General features: G+C 40.6%; 1 protein-coding gene and 1 long non-coding RNA gene across 2 annotated transcripts in view; one reads left to right on the forward strand and one right to left on the reverse strand.

Annotated features, from left to right (window-relative positions):
* The window catches only part of LOC139983335 (uncharacterized), a 111,225-nt gene that overhangs the window by 49,258 nt on the left and 46,006 nt on the right, over positions 1-15,961 (forward strand). The window lies entirely within an intron of this gene.
* LOC139983405 (uncharacterized) lies at positions 11,076-11,790 on the reverse strand. Its single transcript, XR_011798658.1, has 2 exons — positions 11,725-11,790; positions 11,076-11,127 (listed from the first exon to the last, which is right to left on the reverse strand). It is a non-coding gene; the product is annotated as an uncharacterized lncRNA (long non-coding RNA).

Genomic DNA, 15,961 nt, shown 5'->3' on the forward strand with positions numbered 1-15,961 from the left:
TGAAGGTCAGGTGGTGTGCATACACTTAAGGCTCACGCGGGGTGAATTGGTAGTGTGCAATGTGTATGCCCCCAACCGGCCAGCATGTATGTATGTATGTATATTAGATCCTCCTGCAAGCAGGAACTCGCGATGTAGGAAAGATTTCTTCACGGTCTTGCCATCCTTTGTACCGGGCAGGGCAAATTGTATCCGGGGGGACTTCAACTGTGTCCCTCACTCTGCTTAAGATAGACGTTCGAGGAAAGAGTCCCCCAATTGTACCACCGACATGATTGTGCTAGTCTTATTTGTCAAGCACCGAGTTCTTGTGGATGTTTGGAGGTCCCAAAATGCCCAGGTGGTTGCTTGTACGTGGCATAGTCCAAATGGATCAGTTTCATCTAGACTCGACAGGTTTTATACCCCGTGCATGTTTCCTCAATCTTGGTGTTCGATTATTCCGTGTTCTTCGTCTGATCATGACGCAGTTGTTTTGCGCTTGCAGCTGCCGGAGCCCTTTTTCATGTGGAGAAGGGACTTTGGCGGCTGAACACGGATATTGTCAAAGAGCAAAAGTTCAAGGAGCAATTTGTCGAGAAGTACAGAGGATGGCAGTCCGAATACGTTAGTCTGGTGGGACGAGGCAAGTCCCTCATCAAGCAGTTTGCAATCGGGTATTGTGTTGAGAGAGCTCACCAATGGAGACAAAAGTTTCATTTCCTGTGCAATAGAGCAAGGGATGTTTCTTCATCGTCTGATCTGCATGCACTTGGGGTGTTTCTCGATGAGAAACTGCACGGAGCCCGGGTGCGAGCCAGAATCCAGTTTGTTGAGGCGGACGAGAAGCCCACTATTCGTTTTTACTGGGACGACACCAAGTCTGTGGTCGACCGCAGAATTAGGGCAGTGCGTCATTCTAGAGGGGTCGTCGTATGGAGCCCTCAGGCAGTCCTAGGGGTATTTAGGTCGTTCTTTTCGAACCTGTACTCCAGGGCTGCTGTTAGCAAGGATCTCCAGGAAGACTTGTTGTCTGGTATAGATAAGAAACACCCCCCCCCCCTGCGGTAGCAGCGATGAAGAAGGGAAGGTCCCCCGGTCCCGATTACCTCCCTGCAGAATTCTATAAGACCTTCTGGGGGGTTCTCGGTGGGGACTTGAGAGTGTTTGCTACCGCTTTCCAGTTGAATTACATGAGCCAATCACAGCGGCTTGGAAATATTGTTCTCCTCCCAAAGTCGGGAGACCTTTTGGACCCTAAAAATAGGCGTCCTATAACGCTGTTAAATGTGGACTACAAAATCCTGGCCAAGGCATTAGGAAATCACTTAGCAGATGTGATGCCGATTATTGTGCTTTTAACGTGACCCGCCATGCGGGATCCAAACGTCACGACCAAACGGCACTACTGAATCATCCCATTCTGATAAACGAAACTCAAGTCAAGTGAGCCAAAAAAGTAAATATGCCCACCGACCTGCAGAGACAAACCCCAACCACCCACTGAAACATTAAAAAAAAAAGAAAAAAAAAGGACGACCAGCACGCAGCGAAATGAGACCCCCCTCCCCAGCACACCATCTTCGAAAAAAATCAGCCCCAGATAGACGGCGAAAATCGCCTTGAACATGTAGGCGAATGTCACACTTCACCGCCTCCAGGACTGCCTGCCAACTGGCAAATTTCCCCCTAAAAACAACATCACATCTATTCCTCCAAACAAGTTTTTTTCACAACAGAACAAACACAAATAATACGCTGCAACACATTAACAAAACAAACTGGAGAATCTACCCCATATAAAACAAAACCCTGTCCTACCCACCAGGAACGATCTCCCGTTAAACGGTATGTCCAGGTCTGAAACCACTCCCACAAGCTGAAAACAAAGGAACAATGCCAAAAAACATGGACAGTACTCTCTAAGCTGTCACAGCCGGTCCTCGGGCACAGTCCATCACCCAATCGCCAATGATACCTTTTCAGATTGGTCACCAAGGCACCGTGTGCAATTCTCCATGCAAGATCAGGGAGCCTGCAACCATTCAGCCTTGAATGCACCGAACGCCATACTTCGGCAGGATGACGTCCCTGTACAAAAATTGCATTCAAGGCCCTATCCCACATGGAACTGTGAACGAGGGCCGGTGTGACAGCACAGAGTGTCCCCCTGTACAAAGTGTCCGCGGAGACACTCTGTACCAGCACATTTAGTCCGGTCGGACATTATCTGCTGAAACTTGTGCTCCCACCTCACAGCAAATATAGTCCCGCCTGACGAAATGTCCTGGTACAGAATGTCCGCAAATACTTCATAGCATATTTTGTCCCGCATAAAATTTAGGCTTTTCGACATTTAAAATGCAATTGAGTTCATTATATCAATAATTAGAGCAGCCGCAATCATCAGAGTTAAATGTTACAGGAAATAAATGAGACTGTGCGTTGCTGCAAAACAAAAAATAGAACGGGGAAAAAAAACAAGTCTTCCATCTGTAAAAGATGTTAATCATGCTTTTGTTGTGATTGCTGCTATTTTATCCTCCGTATATGTTGCATGTTGTATTCGGTCACTACATTGCGTTCATAGTCATCTTTACAGAGGGAGAGATAGTATAAACCTAATTTCCTCCCCAACGGAGGGCGGGTACTGGATAGGGAATGCAACAGCTACAACAAAAAATGATAATTGCAGTGGTAAAATATTACGAACTTAAAGGAGTCCAAACTTCATAGTTGTCGTATTTACCTAACACACAGTGGGTAAGATTTGGCAATTATGGTAACTGTACTTCATAGGTCTACGAGAGTTACCTAGCCAATATGAAATTTCATCCGTGCGTAAAGCTCATTATAGGACGGGAACCGAGGGTGTTTTCAAGTTACATCCTAAACGAAATCGGCAACGCTGTATACAACACTCAGGCCCATACCATGGAAAAAAATTACCTCAAATTTACCGCGGTAACATACCACACTTTTACCACGGTAAAACCGCGGTTAATCTGTTGTACATTACCGCGGTGTTTTGGCCCTATGGACGCGGTTAACCGCAGTAAATTATCACAAATTTACTATGGTTTTACCTCGCTTTTACCCCAATTTTATCGCAATCAACCACGGTGTTACCATACTTTTACCGCGCTTTTACTACACTTTTACCACGCTTTTACCCTAAATTTACCACAGTTTAACCGTTCTTTTACCCCAATTTTACCGTATATTTACCACGCCTTTTCCTTAGTTTTACCTCAATTTACCATACCTTTACCTCGCTTTTACTACAGTTTACCGTTCTTTGACCCCAATTTTACCATGGTTTTACCGTAGATTTACCACGCTTTTACCTTAGTTTTACCTCAGTTAACCATGATTTTACACTAATTGTAGCACAGTTTTACCTCACATTGAGCATGATTTTGTCCTAATTTCAATCAGCATGTACACCATAAATTTCTATGAATTACACCCATCAGTGTACTGTATCATAATTTGGCTATATGCCTTTACCCTTATTGTAATGGTTGTATGCCTGTACGTCCACAGTTGTAGCATGCAACAGTTTTCAATTCATCAAATCCATGGAGGTTTCACACATAAGAAAGCTTTGTTGAATTTCAATTACCCTAACTGGTATGATTCCTGACTCTCTTCTTTTGAATTAATTGGTAGTCCAGATTGGACTCCTATTGTCCTCAAAGACCTGGTTTAAAAAAGAGAGTACTCTGATGATTGAGATGAACTTTACAAGTATTTGGTCAAATCAAATAAAAGGAGTTTATCCCTGTTCGACCTCGCAAGAGGTCCTACGGGGGATAATATTTAAATTTTGTAGAATAGACACTTGTTTGGGTTTTTTTTTTTGGGGGGGGGGGGTTGGCTAGGGAAAGTTGTCTATTATTCAAACAGGGAGATGCTGAGAAGTGACGTATTGTTCAATTAACATTGTAAAGAACCCATAAATAAACAGGAGGTCGGAACTGAAGAGCCAATTAGGTAGGGGTTACTAAAGGGGGAGGAATTTCTAAGTAAATGGGATTTAAAGACAGAGCGGTTTCTATTGTTTGGGTCGGAAGTGGTTGCTTCTTAGTTGGAGTTATTGAATTGTACTAAGTGTATAAGTACACCTGGAATTTGGGGGCTAGACCCACTTAGGAAATGGACTTTCTAAAGTGGTGAGGCTTTAAGTAAGAAGTTGTGAAACCTTTGAAACTTAGCCTCAGGAGGGCTAAGGCAACAAGTGAAGAGACTGTCACCAATTACTTTCAGGAGCTCAACCAAATCATGAATAAGTATAATCTGAAAGAAAAACCACACTTAATTTTTAATGTAGATGTAAGTGGCTTTCAGGTGGAACATATTCCCCATCGAGTGGTGGCACCGAGAGGTATGAAAGGCTAATTCCATCGTTACTGACCGTGGTGCCATGACCACTGTCTTAGCTGCTGGGAGTGACATTGGGCAGCCTATTCCTCCCTTTTTTCTTTTCTTTTTTCAAAGGGAAACGGATGAATGACGTGCTAAAGAATGATGCTGTTCATGGAAGTGGTTTTAGCATCTCAGGTTGGAGTAATGGCCAAATTTTTAAGAACTATCCCTTGAGACTCATTTGTCCAAGTTTTTACCGAATCGAGCTTCCGACGAACATGTGCCCCTCTTATATGATGGACACTCGTTGCATTTCCATGGAGGTAATTAATTACGCCCAATCCAAGAACATCATCCTTTTCGTACTCCCCCTCACATAGTCATAAAGGAGTCCAAGGGCCCATCAAACACATCAGCCAATAGTGCTCATTCAAGGGAATCCCCAAGACCAGGACAAAGTGACAAAGTCACCTTTGGGGGAAACATGCAGAAAACCATCTCAACCCCAAAATGACTCCGATTCCAGTCAGGAATGTAGCAATGATGTATGCTGTGTTTGTAAGAGGTTCTCTCTTCCAACTTTGAGAGATTTCCTAAGAAGTTAAGTCTGTAAACTGGGGACAATTTGAACACTGCACTCATTGGACACATTTAGAGTTTTGTGTCCCTGATACAAAGGAGAGCATTGAGAATGGAGGACCTTCTTATGCCCCCATTGTCTCCAGGAAGAATAAAAAGACATTATTTATTTTTTATAGTTTTTATATTTTCAAGAAAGACTGTTATACTCCTGTTAGATGAAAGTTCATCTACCTCTCCTGACCTCTCAGCTCTGTGACCTGACTTGTCTGATTGGAAGTGAGAGGCTCAGAGCTACTGTGTGCGTGCAGCGTTACCAGCGTTAGCGTTTTCACACCAGATTTAGCAGTTTTAGACTTTTCTGGTGTACTAGCGTACGTTTTTTTTTCAAATCTAGCGTTTGCTGCCCGAAATTGGATGGTTCACAAAACAATTGCTCGTATCCGAAACATTCGAGGTGAAATTACCGCTTGGCTACACAATGAACCCATTTATATGTTACTTTTACACAATGTTATCGCGGTCGATATATTGATTATGTGGAAAACGGAGCTGGTCAACGGACTGAGACGAGAATCGTTTTTTGCAGTTAAATTGCGTCTGAATTAGTTGTAATTTTGTTGATTCTACAGTTTGTCATGTATTCAGAATACTTGTAATTAATGACTATTCTGACATACCGCCCTCCATTTTAATGGTATAAATCTGTTGAATAAACGAGTTGATCACAAGATGGCTACCTGACTACATCAAACATATACAATACAGATGTTTTGTTATGATTCTGAGCCAAGATGACTTGAAATTTGTTAAAATAATCCTAAAACTGTCTATCATATGAAAAAGTGCAACTTGTGATGGAAGGAAATAGGCTACATTACATATGCAGGCACGAATCCAGGGGGTGTTGGGGGCGCGCGCCTCCCGGGTAAGAAAAAGGGGAGAGAAAAAAAGAGGGGGGAAAAGAGGAGGAAGGAAGGGAAAAGAAAAAGAGAAAGAGGAGAAAAGGAGAAATGAAGGTAGCAGAAGAAAAACGCCAAGACACCGGGAAGAGAAAAAGGAACAGTGACATAATCACAGCGCTGATCCCTATTATATACGCAGGGTAGCCAGTGACGGATCAAGGATTTCGGAAGGGCGTGCGCCTCGACATACCCCTTACACCGACAACTCCATTTTTGACGTTTCCATTTTTCCTCTCTCACTAATATATATATATATATATATATATATATATATATATATATATATATATATATATATATATATATATATATATATATATATATATATATATCATGACGCGTGTGTGTGTATGGACGCCTTAAACAATTGTACAATTGTGCTTGGCTGGTTTCGAACTCGACCAAGTCGTCGGGGAACATGACGCATTTCGGTATTAGACCAAGATCTATACAGTGGCGTAGCTACGGGGGGGGCCTGGGGGCCGAGCCCCCCCCCCCATGAAATCGGCCGGGCCCCCCACTGGCCCCCCACTGGGACTGGGGTAAAAAAACTGTTGTAAAAAAAAAACACTCATCAGTGCGATTCACTAATATTTTTTGTTCAATAATTTGGGAAATAAGATTTACACAATTTTTTGTACGGGTAGCTTTGCCCGACTCTGTATTGAAAAGGTGAACATTTTACTTGTTTTTTTATAGTTATTTAGCCCTTTGCTTCCAATCCCATAGTAAGATTGTGAGGGTCTACACTCCAATGAAAGTTAAATGTTGATTTAGTCATTTTGAGGGCCCCAATCCCTCCCATTAGTCCTTGTCTTGTCTTCTTGTCTTGTCTAGTACTATGCAAACACCAACTAGTGGTTATCACTGCATAGGGGATATAATATAGACAAGTACCAATTTAACAACTATTTTGTTTATCGTGAGCTTCGCTGTTTTGGCCATGGACTAAGGACATGCAGAGCAGCACATTACTTTGTAAAATACATCAAGTGAACAGGGTCTTTCTTAGTTTTCCATTTTTTGTTTATGTCTTGGACATTTCTAGGTCATCCTGCTAGCATACTGTGTATGTGATACGTAGCATGTAAACATGTGATACTTAGCATGAACGTGTAACATGCTCAGTGGTGGTGTGTTAATTTCAGTCACAAAATTGTCCTTAACATTAACAATGAGGAATGTTGTTGCCTGACATTTGGCAAGATCATCAGTTTACCGATTGTCATTTGTGTGGCTGTCTGGGAATGATTGAATATAGTTTGTCAGGCAAAGCATGAAGGTTCAGTGGAAATAGTTTATCTTTTGTTTTCACATGTGAAGATTCATGTAATAGCAAAACTAATAACAGAATAGAGGGAGCAGAGCATTTTGGAGAGGAACCAGAAACAAGTAGGTCGTTTTTGCGGTCTAAAACCTCCACCTTATCTGTGACAAAAACAACAGTATCTTGAACTTATTGTTTTGTGTATAATTGGAGTGTAGACAATGCCATCATTTTTGGCAGAAATAAGTGTATTGTTGGAAATATCTTGATTATATACTGATAATATGTAACTGAATTAAGGTTGCAAATACATTGCTAGTGTTTCATGTTGATGTTTTATTTGATTAGGGGGGTGGCTCATCAGTGCTACAATTTGGCATACTCAGTTCTTTTTGTCTTCATCTGTCTGTGAAAATATGTTTATATGTATACATAATAAATTTGAGGTTGCAAGTGCATGGATATTGTTTTGTGTATAATTATGAGGAACTACTAACTACTATAGCATTGTTCTATTTTTGTTTATTAGTAGAAAAGCAGAATTGAAAATTGTCAGTAGCAGCCAGAGGTCTGGGGTTTAAATCTCAGGCTGGTCATAGCAAAGACTTGGTATGAATTGTCGTCAATATGTGCGTGATGCTCCGCATGGCCAATGGGTATGGAAAAAAAACAGCGCCCCACAAGTGGGAAATAGTTTTGGCACTGCTAATCAAATCTGACAGTTGAAAATTGTTAGATTAACATACAATGGTTATGAGCTCAAGTTCAATGTTTCATCAGTCTATTAACAATACTACAATATCCATATTGGAGAATTATGACCCTTCTTGTTTGTCAGATTCAAACTCCATATACAGCATGTTGGTTCCTTCTCTAGGCAGGAATAATTGAATCCGCTTGCTAGGTAGGAGGTAGTCCGAGTAATCAGAGAGTTCGGATGGGCACAACTACACAAGCTACAGGCAGCACTGGCCCCCGTAGTCTGGACATCAACAACAGTCCGGCTAGGGCTGAGGTGTCGGGATCATAATCACCTGCAGCCAGGCGTTATCTGTAGCATATGCCCCCAACTTTCTTTTTTCCCATAAAAACAGGTGAATTTCAATCCATGGGAGTGATCATTGAGCACATTCCGGTATAAGAGTGAATTTCCACTCCATTGGAGTAAATCTTAACTCCTAATAGAGTTATATTCACTCATATTAGGAGTGAGGGTTAACTCCAATAGAGTTAAATTTCACTCTTAATTTGAAGTGCGCCAAGTGATCACTCCAATGGAATGAAATCCACTCATTTGTTTTTAGAGTGTTGCTAGATATATGAAGAAGAAATTTACATACCAATACATGTTATCGGTCATCGATTGGCACAAAAACCCAGATTCTGATGACAGCTGCGTCAAGAAACCCAATAAATGGCCTAATTAGCACTGAGCCACCAATGTGGACCATTACCGAAACATCGATGAGTGTTAGTCTTCCATCCCCTTCCTCTAATGTTATTTAAGTCCACATGTGGGCATATCCTGCAAACCTACCTGTAGCCCACAGGGGTTTGAGTTGGGAGAAAGGCCTTGACCCCTTGAAACGACAAATGATGCCAACTTCCCTCAAGTTAAAAGTCTGGCTGAGTTGGCAAGGCCAGTCAGCATGAAAGAGATAAAAAAAAATTTGCATTTCTGTCACCAAAGTTGCACATCTTTATGGTTGCTATTTTGCCTCACAGGTGCCATCTCCTGCGATCTGGGGGGTGCTGAAATCTCAAATTTTCTCTGTACGCTCCGCGCCAACCAAGGTGGCGCTCCGCTTAGTAACCTCCGTCCCCACAAGAAAGAACAGCCCCCCCATGGCCCCCACTCTAAAAATCCTAGCTACGCCACTGGATCTATATGCGAACTGCACTAGACATATGTCCTTCGATGCAACACTGCCATCCAGAGATAAAATGTTATACACCCCGACTTAAATGCTAATTGTTACCCAAAACCTTGTACCGTAACTTATACAATGAATCTAAAAATTAAATTCCGCATGCGATTTGAAAATTGAGCGCATTTCCTTTGAATATCATGTATTGGATCCAAGGGGGTACCATTGCCGGGGGCGGGGGTGGACGCACCCATCATTTCTTGAGATTGTTCCCATCTGCATGAAAACGTGCGCCCCACAACCCTACGCCCACCCCTCTAATCGCTTCCCGATGAGTTACGAATCTTATTTAATTACCTTCGCCCGTAGTACCCAGACTTTGACAAAATCCGGCAACACACCACTTCATCTATAACAAGTGATCGGGTTGAGTTTTAGTGACGTCTAGGGCCCTTTTTTGGCATACGGACGGCAATGAGGGGGTCAACGTCATTCCTGATACGGGGCCATGGACGGTATTTATCAAAATCCAGTATTTTGGTCCGGCATAAATATGTTCAGTTTATGCATTTTGACTGTAATTATCCAGTCTTAGTACTATACTGATATTACGACTATCGAGAGAATAGGGCCCTCTTTGGGCATACGGACGGCAATGAGGGGGTCAAATGTTATCAATTGTAGTATGTTTGGTTTCCTCATAAATATGTTACGGTTATGCAATTTGGCTGTATAATCGGACGCCAGTCTTAGATACATATTAACGTTACCATTTTTACCACGTTTTCATGATAAACCGTTAAAACTTGTTATTAAAAATGATCACTTGACCATCTATCATATGAATCAGTGCTACGAATTATTTAAAACAGTACACAAGTAAACACAGATATCTAGCGTTTTCAGGGGTTTTATTTTTGCAAATCTAGCGTTTATTTTTCACATGTCGCTGGTCACCCTGGCAAAAAAGTTTTCTCATTGACTTTGTACACGCTACAACTCCCAAATTTCCACCTTGAATTTGTACACAGAATATCCTGCTAACAGAATATGCTGCTAACTTCAGGTGGGTAGACTTTGACCACTGTACATACTGTACTTACATTACAGGGGTGAGGTTAGTTCCAAGGTGTTTCGACAACAGAGAATTTGACCTGTGACGTACTTCCGTTTACAAGAGCCCTCTCTAGTATTCCTACGGCAATGGCGCGAAATGGAAAGTGTAAATTACGTACAAGTTGTTGATGACGGCTACTCAGGCTGAAGATTAACCTGAAGATGACGGCAACTGTGCAGCATGGGTTTGAAGCCTGGACGTAAAGATTAGACCTAAATGTATTCTCTTGACTTGAACTTTGAACGTTTGAGAAAATTATATGAGCCAGGCTTTCTTGCAGGTTGTTGTAGTTGACGCAGCTTAGGCCCAAGACGTAGCCTAAGGTACTGTAGGTATAACCGTCACTAGCCTAATGATTGGTGAAATACTCTGTTGAACAGCTATGTTTAAACGAAATTGGGGGTCGATGGGGGCAGGCATAAATTTTGATAAGGATTATATTTCTAGTGGAGGTGCTTATATGTTTTGAAAGGAAGGAAAGTCAGTTCTAACAATATCAGGAGGCATGCTAAGGTACACCTACTACTAGTTAGTAGTATAGGGCCTAGGCCTAGTCAGTATTGCGAAGTTCGGCATACAGCGAGGTTCGGACACCCTAAGAAATACACGATTTCACAATGAAAATCTACAGGAAGAGTCAAATTTCACCAAAAAGTACGAAGCTACAGTTATTTTCTCTCCAAAATGACCCGCGTGCAAGAAATTACTTACATATTTGTCAATAAAATGACGAAGATCTATGAAGTCTGTTATAATTACTAAAAAAGCAACTGCGCCACCAATTTTATCACCAGCGCCACACTGTGGGTTTCTTGTCCGAACTTCGCAATACTCTAGCAAAGAAATACTGAAGCGATTTGGGAATCTAGTTGAATGGGGAGCTAGCGGTGAGTCATGCCACGCAAACGACAATGATGAAGAGTAGTACTGCACTTGGTTTATCCAATTTATTCAAACAAAACAAACAGACAAACAAAACAGCCTCTGCAATGAGAAGAGAAAATTAAAACTTAACAGTTGTCCAGGTAAGTCATGTATACATTTAACCCAACAACTTACCATTGGTGTGAAACTCCTCAATTGAATGAAAATAATAAAACAACAGATAACTGGTAAAACAATCTTGCAATGAACAAGTGACTAGCAACCCTGCAATAGCTCATCTCTAATGATAATAACAAGATAATAATTGAGTAAGACTTGAATGAATTGAAAAAGAATTGGAAATGAATTGAAGAAAAGAATGGAGTTATCGGTTCATCCATTTAAACCCGAAAAGTGAAAAAGTGAATCTCTTGCGTCGTACAATAACATCATCCATAAAAATGATAACAGCAGAATATGATAATATTTACCGAAGTACCAATCTAGCACATAACTAAATATGAAATTTAATTAACACCTTCTGTAACATGACGAAGAATACAATCAATGGCATGGCGTATATATATCTTTTCGCTCCTGGCGAGATAAAATCAGAAAATAATAGTAAACAAAATAGCTAAAAATGTAACCTCAGGTCCTCGCGTGAACAATTATGACCACAAAGAAATACCCTGCAAAATATCATGCATCACTTACCAGCCCAGTCATCTAACAACAATGATCAGTAAACCTCACATATCACCGGACCACGACTCAGCTCAAAAGAACCTAAACCAGAAAATTAATATATAATCATATAAAAACATGGACTCAGTCAGTACTACCCCTTTTACCACGTGACTTAGAATTATTCTCATAATGTCACTGAGAAGCTACTAAAATATGGAATTGACAGGTAAATAAGGTAATTAAACAAATATCAATAAACAAATATCAAATAAAAACAGTTTGAAATGCAATCTTCCTTTAACACTTGAAACTAAACCCTCCCAAGTATAACACTGACTTAAATAGCCCTACTAACTTACTGTTACTGTACATAACAATATGTATGAATGCTCCACCACATGGTAGAACTCTTTGAGAGAAACTCAATAATATCCCCAAATCTCTCTTACAATAATAGTTCTTACAACATATGCCATTAAGTAAATTTTAACTAATAATCAATATGAAATAACTCACCAAGATACACTGAAACAGGCTCTTTTTCTTCACATGAATGGTTGAATTTCCTCTCACAAAACAATCAATACCATGTCTCTCTAACAAAGGATAAGTGGAGGAATGAAGCACATGGCTCTGAGAGTAAAAGTAGTTCAGTAGCCAACCTCCTCACAAAGTGAAAGGATACCAGCTTAAAATTATTACACAAGCAACTAACATGTTGGTTAACTTATACACATGAACATGTCATCTTAGTTTAACAACATACAACAGAAATAAAGACTCCATTGGGAATAACCTTTCCACAATCACTAAAACTATAAGCCCTATTTCTTTGTAGAGAGTATGTGGTTAGGTACTATGGAGCAGAGAACAATGAAGACCTGTGTAACATGATGGGTAGCAACAGGGAGATGAAACAACTCCTTGGCAGCAGTGCTCTCCTAATGAATATGCAAAGGGTATCAGTGAAGGGCAGAGAACTTCCTGTACCTGTGCAGAGTGCTGAAACCTTGGAATGCCAAAAGGGCAAAATTCCACTTTATCACAATACCAGTTCCACAATCACGAAGAATCTTCTTGGAAAACAACGTGAAAACAGTTTGCAGGAAAGAAAGTTTGGCCGTGTATCGTACTATAACAAAATTCTCCCACCTTATGAAGTATATTTTCAAATGATTTATACCAGAAGATTTAGTTTTGGGATGTTTTAAGTCTTAAGTGTCCGAACTTCGAAGTCACCATGCTACTACTACTAGTTGCAAAGTTACAGGGATAAGCTGAAGAACTTAGAAGTATTTGTAAAATTTTTGCTGAATTTAATGTTCTTCTTGAGGATCTGCGAGGTCCGCAAGACCGAAGGTCCGCCAGACCGAAATTTAAAAAGGTTTGCCACAATGAAGATCTTCGAGACCGAGGTCAACGAGACCGAAACTATTACTAGGCCCCGCGAGACCTAAACTGCTAGGCCTATAATAGCACTTGGTAAGACAAATATTACTACCGGTAATATTACCCTGATAAAGCTCGTAATGAAAAAGAATTTACAGCCATCTCTTTTCATAATGGATACCAGTGAGTTGCGCAAGGGGGCTGGGGCGACTTGCATTGATACTACAGTAGGTTAGGCCTCCACCAGTGGCGTAACCAGAGGCGGTTGCAGGGGGCGAAAGCCCCCGCTCTCAAATGTCAAACCCCCCTGCTGTGTGTTTGTGCTACAAAATGTACAAATTTTAGGAAGTAAATTAGACGTTTGGTTTATTATGAGGAAATTGTGTCAACTGTTACGGGCTAGAGGTTAAAAGTCCACCCCTAATTAATCCTGATTTCATAGTAAAATGGGATAATAATGACAGTATACGCTATAACAAGGGAAACATGTTGCGGTTTTCGGTTCTACTTCTGTAAGGAGTTAAAATTCTTTAGACTGCTTGAATTTCAAATAATACTTGTAATGAGACAATGTAAAAAAGTGTTTTAAATTGGTTTAAATCGGCCGTTTTCCCTTACCTCTTCAGATTTTAAGGGGGGTCGGGGACGTCCACCAGTGAAGAATTTAAGGGGCATGCTCCATAGACCATCGGTCTCGCGGACCATTGGTGGGTTAGCTCGCACGGTTTTGTGAAAACTTACAACTGGTTTTTCTCTAGCAAAAAAACCAATCTGGCTCAAAGACCTGGTTTTTTTTCCATTCCCGAGTTGCATTGAAAACATCAAAATCTCTGATGGAGTTGTCGCAATACCTTACAATTGTCTAAGAATTTCTTTAAACTAAGGAAGGGTTTGCTCGGTTGGTTGATTGCTGTTTAACCAGCTAATGATCATAAATAGAATTTGTTGGTTAACACAAACATTTTTTGGCCCAGATGGAGAATCTTCCTAAAACGTAAATGTTATTGTAATACCCCCGCCCAAGACACTACAATCAATTGCACTACCCCCATGTTCACGCTATTAAGATGTTATATTTTTGGAGATTAGGGCCGAGCGTAAACCCCATTATGACCAATTTGAGATCGTAAAAAAAAATGCTTTACAATAAGATTGGTCCAATATATTCAGTAGTGGCTGACAAAGTGTTCAAAGGTACTAAATTGCACGAGGCTCTAGCCATGTTCGCGGGTGGTGTCTTGGCGGTAAAATAAATTTCTTTTAAAGGAGTGAAGAGAATTTACCGTCTACACTTTCAGAGGTCATTGTCTTAAGCTCAAAAAGTCACAAAGTAGGATTAATATTCTGCATAACTTTTTTTCTAATACGGTTGTGAATGAGTGGAACAGTTTGCCTGAGAAAGTTGTACTTGCAAGAAGTGTGAATGGGTTAAGAATGCTTTGGACAAGAACTTTAAGCATTGTAATCAGGTCTGAGTGTTTGTGTCTTCAGATTTTTCTCTCCTATAGGGTCCTTGATGGGGAATTGAGTGTCCCTCCTGATCCTTATTTTTCTACCAACCTAAACTAATAATAACAATAAATACGTTCAGATAGGCACTACGTTAGGTCTACAGAAGTCTGGTAGAAGCTAATTTCAGTATTCAAGGTGCCAGTGAACTGTCATTCTAAGTAACTTATTTCTTCTTGGTAATTTGTTTGGCCATAATAAAAGTCTGTTCAGGTGATGCAGAATTTATTCAGCAGGTGGTTCAAGTCCACCAACAGATAACATTAAGCCACTCAGTTTCCAAGAAGAATTTGACTATTTGTGCATGTAATGATGTGACTTAATTGCTATAGAAAAAAAGGCTAATCCCATGATAGAAATTTTGTTTGGCAATTTGGCGAATCAATCAATGAATATTCTGAAATTTCTTACAGGGGAGTTTTGTATGTGAATATTGTTACGAAGTCCAGATATCATGGTTTGGGAAACAAACACAATAAAGTAGGTTAGATAGGTTTTGTTTTAAAAGAATCTAATGCGTGTCTCTTGGTAACAAATATATATAACTTAGCATAAATACATTACATACCTTAATACTTAGAGTTAACTTAGCGCGCACGCAAGGTACCGCTGGGCTCTCCGTCGGGGTGTCAAATCCCAGGGTAGTCTGTAACCGTAGTGCGGGTGTGTCTGGAAGCTTCCGGAAGGCGCTTTTCGTATAAATAACAGCTCCGGTATAGAGAACAGGACCAGGTAAGGGAAATAATAAGTTCAGAAGAATGGCATCCAAAAGAGAGTTAAGAGTAAGTCACACACAGCGTGGTTGGCATGGTGAAGAAAGGCCGGAACGGAAAAGGTAGGTTTTCTAAGGGCTATGCAGACATAGTTGTGATACATGGCGTGACGTACAGGTTGGTGCCACTGGGCGAAGAGAGCGAGCCACTCCTTGAAAACTAATATATATGGCATTCGGTGAGGTTACTCGACCGTAGCTTAGAACTGCACTGATTGTGCTTTACGTTTACAAATTAGCATAATAATACACCATTTAAAAATTGCATAACATCAATTAGCGTAGTTAACCTTTAAAGTACCATGCTACATCATAACAATATGATATAATTTTTTTTGTTCATCTTCTTGGGTCACCATACACTTGGAAGTGCAATTCCAGTACAAAAAGGTCTCTTAATTTACAGTTAGCTTGATACAACAATGTAACAAAATTTGTGTAAGATTCTTCAACAACACATAAGACAGTGCCCGCCTTTTTAAACAAGAAAACTGGAAGCTGATGTTGTTGAAGCTCAGCTCACTACCAGCTGCTTTTGACTGGCAAGAAAACCTTGGCAGAGTGTGTACAGTAGGTCTAAAGAAAATTGCAGCA

The sequence above is a fragment of the Apostichopus japonicus genome, chromosome 16, assembly GCF_037975245.1.
Source record: "Apostichopus japonicus isolate 1M-3 chromosome 16, ASM3797524v1, whole genome shotgun sequence".
NCBI lineage: Eukaryota > Metazoa > Echinodermata > Holothuroidea > Aspidochirotida > Stichopodidae > Apostichopus > Apostichopus japonicus.